General features: G+C 55.0%; 1 long non-coding RNA gene across 2 annotated transcripts in view; it reads left to right on the top strand.

Annotated features, from left to right (window-relative positions):
* The first annotated feature begins 888 nt into the window (after positions 1-888).
* LOC139361277 (uncharacterized) overlaps positions 889-6,000 on the top strand; it is a 157,832-nt gene continuing 152,720 nt past the window's right edge. For both annotated transcript variants that reach the window (XR_011618828.1, XR_011618827.1), the window contains exon 1: positions 889-1,440. This is a non-coding gene — a long non-coding RNA (uncharacterized lncRNA). The remainder of the gene's footprint in view (positions 1,441-6,000) is intronic.

The following is a 6,000-nucleotide window of genomic DNA, read 5'->3' as shown; positions in this document are numbered from 1 at the left end:
TCTTCGTGGGGTGAGCACTGAAGGAACCGGGATCCCATAAGCCCGTGCTTTTGTAGGGGCTGCTCCCTGTCCCATCGCAGGTAACTGGCACCAGGCTGTTAAGCTGTGGATGGGCAACTGGCACAGCGCTTTGGATGTGCGTATTTCAGCACGTGGAGTTGGCCGGTGAAGTCAGCCGAGGTCGGCACAGCGTACAGCAGCGCGCCTGTCCGTAGGGAGGAAGGGTCGTCCCGCCTCCCCGCCAGGTCAGTCCCGTTGCGCCTCCTCCTATCCCACTCTGACTTTCGCGCGCCCATGCGTCTCTGAGTGTAGCGCCCCGATACTCTCCCCCACCCCAAGGATTCTTCTCCCCACGGGACGAGCTGGGGGCCCGGGAGCGCCACAGACCCCGTGGACCCGGGAAATCGCAGCTTCGTCATAGCTAAGCTCGCCGCGCTCAGCTTTTCCCACCACCTGGAGGATCCACTCTCCGTGCGTCCTTCCCGACCTCAGGCTGCAGAGAAAACGTGGGGGCGGGGATCGAGGAAGCCGCGCGCAGAGGCTCCTAGCGCAGCCCCAGGAGGAATCCTGCCGCCAACAAAAAGCTGTGCGCGCGGCCGGGCTCGGCGCTGACAACAGCCGGATCTACCGGGCCTGCCGCGAGCCTCCGCGTCCAGGTGGGGTCTCCGCGCCCCAATTCCACCCCGCCCCGCCATCGGCGCTCCCCGCAAGTGCGGGGTTTCCACCGGCCCCGGCGTTCGCGCCCACTCACGGTCTCCCTTGCCACCCCCCCCTCCCCCGCCCCGGGAGATGCTCCCGGCGTTCTATTCCGCCCTGCCTTGGCCCGCCCAGCGAACGATGTGACCCCGCCCCCTTGCGGTCTCCCCTCCCCCGGTCGCTGCCCCTGCCCCCACCTGTGGCGCTCCGGGCATCTCTAAAGGCCCCAACCAGAGTCCTCCAACCCACCCGCGAGGCTAGCGCACCGGCAACGCGGCCCCACCCCCAGGGACTCCGCCCACTTGTGGTGCTACCCCCGCCTCCGCGACCTCACCCACCGCTAGCGCGGCAGCCACCTACGACGACCCCTGCGTAGGTCCTCCTGCCCACACCCGGCCCCGGCCAGCCCCTGCCCCTTTCTCTGCCCCTTTCCCTGCCCCTGCCCCTGCCCCTAGCCGCGCCCCACCCCCGCAGCCCCTCCTGTGCGCTTGGGCCCCGCCCGTCAAGACCCTTTGACGCTAGGGCCGGGCGGGGGCGCGGGCGGGGCAGCTTTTCCGAGTCGGGCGCGCGCCGGCAGGGTATCCATTGCCTGCTGCGCACCCGGACTAGCGGCTGCCCTCGGCCTCCTCGCCTTGGACGCGGACGACTCCCGGGCCCCCAAGGGCTCCTTGCGGAAGTTCCTGGAGCACCTCTCCGGGGCCGGCAAGGCCATCGGCGTGCTGACCAGCGGGGGACATGCTCAAGGTGCGCGCCCCCCTCCGGGCGGCGAGGGAGGGACGGACGGAGAAGGGGAGAAGAGGGAGAAGGGGAGAACAGGGCAAAGGGGATGGGGGAACCGGGCAGAAGAGGGGGAAGCGATGGGAGGACCCGGGGAAAGGTGGGGAAGCGATGGGAAGAACTGGGGAGAAGAGCGGGGAAGCGATGGGAAGAACTGGGGAGAAGCCCGTGCCCGGGAGCGGCAGGGGTACCTGCGGGGCGGCGGGAGCCGGCAAGGCAGCCCCGGGGTCCTTGCCGGGTGGGGCGGAGGAGGAAGGAACATGGCGATAGGAACCTCCATTCGGAAAATAGTGAGCTTTCCACCCTCTCCGGTTTATGTTTTAAATTGAGCCTGGTAGAGGGGGTCGCCTGGAGCACCTTCCGGGGTCGTTCTGCCTCTGAGCTGTAGGATGGGGCCGGGCTTCCCCTCCGAATCCTGGGTACAGCGCGATCACTTCTTAAGTTGCCCCCGCCCCCCAACTCCGCCCCACGCCACCCCCCAGCTTGTCGAGGAAGAAACGGCCGGATCCCGGCGGGCCTCCTGTCGCCTCGGGCCCCCCGCGGCGTGGGCGGGGTCCCGGCTGCTGCAATGCGGGAAACGGCAGGGGTGCTCTGGGTTCCCGCCTAGCGTCTCCGAGGCAGTCCGGCAGCCCCTCGCGTTTCCGTTGGAAGATTTTAAAAAAGGGTTTCCTGCGCTCGCATGTGCTGTCGCCTTCCGGCTCGTGACAAAACCGAAAACTAAAATGGGTCCCAGGCCCTCCCCGCCAGCCTCCGCGGACGGGAAGGACCAGGAAGCGGGGACTCCCGGACGTCAGCGGCGCCGCAGCGCGGGCTCTGGGCTTCCCCTGTCCTGTAATGTGGAAAGGGCTCTCCAGGAGGGGCCGAGCCTGGGCCCACGACGCAGGCGCTCCGGGAGGACATTTAACATTGAAGAGCGAGAGGTGGTGGAGACTGCGCTCCCCAGGCCCCGGGTGCACGTAGGGGCACCGGTGCCCAGGTTCAGGAGGGTGAGGCCTTCTTGGCCAGGTAGCCTTGTTAAATCTATCTGAAAATCACAGATAACTAAGTATCAAGTCGTCACAGATCATTTTAGTATCCTGAATGAGATGGCTACGGAAAACATGAAAACATCGTTACTGGTTACGTGCATGATGCATCCAAAACATTGTTACCTGCACAGTGGCAGCACTGATATCTGTGGGCTTTTGAACGTGTGGACTGGAGTGTTAAGAGCCCTTCAGAGTTATGACAGTAGTTTGATTTGAATGTTCTTTTCTTGGCGAATAAATGCTGTACATTGAATTTACCCAGGAAACTAGGAAGGTGAACCCACACGAAGGACACAGGCCTGTGGGCTGCTCCAGGCGCCCTTAGGGCGTTGCAGGGCCTGAGCCATGCGCTTCCTGCTCAGCCTCCTGAGAGCCGTGACGGCGTCTCTGTTCTGCCTCACACTGGACCCGCTAGTTTCATATTCTTGTTATGGTTCCGAGGCTACAAGCGGTTGGATTCTGTGAGACACTCTCTGTCTTCCTCCTCCGGCTGCTTTCAAATGGGTCGTCTTTTTTTAGAACTGATTTTTTAAGCAGTGATTGATGGGGTGAGTTGTAGTGCTGTCCTGAACTGCAGAGGGAGCGCACTGAGGAACCTGGGTTTTGATGCTGTGCACATCAGCAGAGTCACCAGCCCAGGGCCCTGTCAGTCCCATTATTAAGCTCATTTCTTGCTCTTGTCATCGTTACTCAGACGCCTTAAAAAAAAAAAGCAAACTCCTGCTTGCCGTCACTGGCTGAGTTTGGCAAATGGGTGTTTACCCTGGAAAGAGGGGCATTTTGTCCTCTGGAACGTCTAAGGCGCCCTTTGGTGAGGTGGTCTGTTTCTGACCACTCTATCCCGTGGGCGTCCTTCCTACTTCCACCTTCCCTTTCCGAACGCCTCCGCCTCCAGGGCTTTAACTTTCCTTCTGTGTGTGCAAAGCAGAGGTTATGACTGTTGTGCCAGTGCCCTGTTTTTTCTTTCTTTCTTTCTTTCTTTCTTTCTCTCTCTTTCTTTCTTTCTTTCTTTCTTTCTTTCTTTCTTTCTTTCTTTCTTTCTTTCTTTCTTTCTTTTCTTTTCTTTTCCTTTCTTTTCTTTTTTCTTTCTTTCTTTCTTTCTTTCTTTCTTTCTCTTTCTTTCTCTCTCTCTTTCTTTCTCTCTCTCTTTCTCTTTCTTTCTTTCTTTCTTTCTTTCTTTCTTTCTTTCTTTCTTTCTTTCTTTCTTTCTTTCTTTCTTTCTTTCTTTCTTTCTTTCTTTCTTTCTTTCTTTCTTTCTTTCTTTCTTTCTTTCTTTCTTTCTTTCTTTCTTTCTTTCTTTCTTTCTTCTTTTTGCTGAGGGCCCAAAACTTGCTGCATCTCAAAAGAAGCAATTGCATCCATTTGTTCACGATGAGCATAAACTGCTCTTTAAGGGAGACTAATTGGTAAACCCGGCTGCTGTGGGTAGAAAGACAGAGGTGGCCGCGGAAGCAGGGCTCTGCCTCTTGGAAGCCTGCACAACCGTCCTGCTTTCTTTCTTCAATATCCGCGGGGGGGGGGGGGTGGTGGTTAATTTTAATAAGCCCTGGAAACCAACAAAGCAGGAAAGTGCTAAGACATTGAGGTGTGAGATTTAAAATGACAACCAGCAGCCTCTCATTCTTCCTTCACTGAGGAAGGAAGGAACCAGTTGCCTCTTCGTTTTGGGGCTGCAGGGTATGTTTGGCAGCGACACTGGCCCTTTGTGCTGTGTGACTCATGAATTGAGATAGTTCTTTACTAAGTGTTTTGTGCAGTAGGTATGAAAATGGGGAAAGAGGGAGCACTGTCCGGGGTGGAGAGGCGTGGAGAGACGCTGTGATACATAGCGAGTCCTTTTCTTCTGGGCTCCTGGTTTTCAATCTTTTTCTTCTTTTTTTCCTAACAGCTTGAAAGATGATTTTTGTGTCTTAATTAAAAGATTGAAGACTGTGGGTCAGACCCAAACTAATTCCATTGGCATCAAAGAAAAGGATTCTTTACATATTTATCTATAGGCATAATTAATTTTTTTATTTTTTGCTGAATTATCTGGTTAGTCAAATCATACATTAGAGAAGTAATATTAAAAATTAAAAAATAAAAAATGTATCTGTAAACATATCCCCCTTCCATTCCAGTCTTTGTCTCTGTGTAATTTTAGAACCTTGGGCCATGATGTACATAGAGTTTATATTCTTTTAATATCTTGCTACTTCATTGTTTTCATGTTTAATCTTTGGGTTGATGTATCACAGGTTACTTGACCGTTTCTTACAGGTGTTTGTTTTAGTTTTTTTTTTTCCCTTAACGCTAATGTAAATTTGAGTGTTTGGATGGTAGTTTTAGCAGAATTTAAGGCAGAGTCTCAGTTAGGGTGATGGATCGATTTATAGTCCCTAGTTTGAGGAGGGAGGTGGCAATATGCCCTTTCTTCTAAAATTGATATGTTAAATCACAATGGACATTTACATGATTTTGAGCACTTGGGACTCCCCTGGGGTTCACTGGTATTGCAAGGTCAGGGCTGGGGATCTTCTGCTGGAGAGGCCCCCAGCGTGCCCAGCGCAGGGTCCTGAGTGTGTTGCTGCAGGACAAGCTCTGGGCTTTGCCCTGCAGCGGCCGTCGCTCTGGGAAGAGCTGGCTGCTCCAGGAATGAGGCCTATGCTCTGAAGCTCACAGTCAGCAGACCAGCAAAGGTCAGCACAGATGACCTTATACGAATCATTCATTTAACAAGCATTCATGGAATACACATTCCATGCAGTTGGAACTTAGAGTGGAAGGCCATCAGTTCACTGTTGTCTCAGCAGAACTTTGTCCCTGGGTCCCTGTTGAACTTAGAGTGGAAGGCCATCTGCTCACTATTGTCTGAGCAGAGCTTGGTCCCTGGGTCCCTGTTGAACTTAGAGTGGAAGGCCATCAACTCACTGTTGTCTGAGCAGAGCTTGGTCCCTGGGTCCCTGTTGAACTTAGAGTGGAAGGCCATCAGGTCACTGTTGTCTGAGCAGAGCTTGGTCTCTGGCTCCCTGTTGTAGCCTCTGCTCCTAGGAGGTGCATGGTGAGTGTTGGGGGACCCTCCACAGGCACAATTGCTGAACAAGGACCCCTCCCAAGGGTGTCAGCCCTAGGCCCTGAGCTCTGAAGAGGAGGAAGGCATTCCTGGGGCCATCTCCCCTTCTGGATACTGAGCTCTGCACAGAGAGAAATTCTTCCACATTCACTGCAGTGAAGTTCATACTTTAGAGACTGGGGCCTGCATTCCCCAGAATTTCCATGGCCACAGGTGGTGGCCGCACCATGCGACTGGTGTCTATGTTCCCTGGAATTTCCGTGGCCATAGATGGTGGCTGTACCATGTGACTGGGGTCTGCATTCCCTGGAATTTCCGTGACTGCAGGTGGTGGCTGCACCATGCGACTGGAGTCTGTGTTCCCCAGGATTTCTGTGACCACAGGTGGTAGCTGCACCATGCGACTGGAGTCTGTGTTCCCCAGGATTTCTGTGACCACAGGTGGTA

The sequence above is a fragment of the Macaca nemestrina genome, unplaced genomic scaffold (genome assembly GCF_043159975.1).
Source record: "Macaca nemestrina isolate mMacNem1 unplaced genomic scaffold, mMacNem.hap1 Scaffold_127, whole genome shotgun sequence".
Taxonomy (NCBI): Eukaryota; Metazoa; Chordata; class Mammalia; order Primates; family Cercopithecidae; genus Macaca; species Macaca nemestrina.
This window is presented reverse-complemented; position numbering and strand designations above follow the sequence as displayed.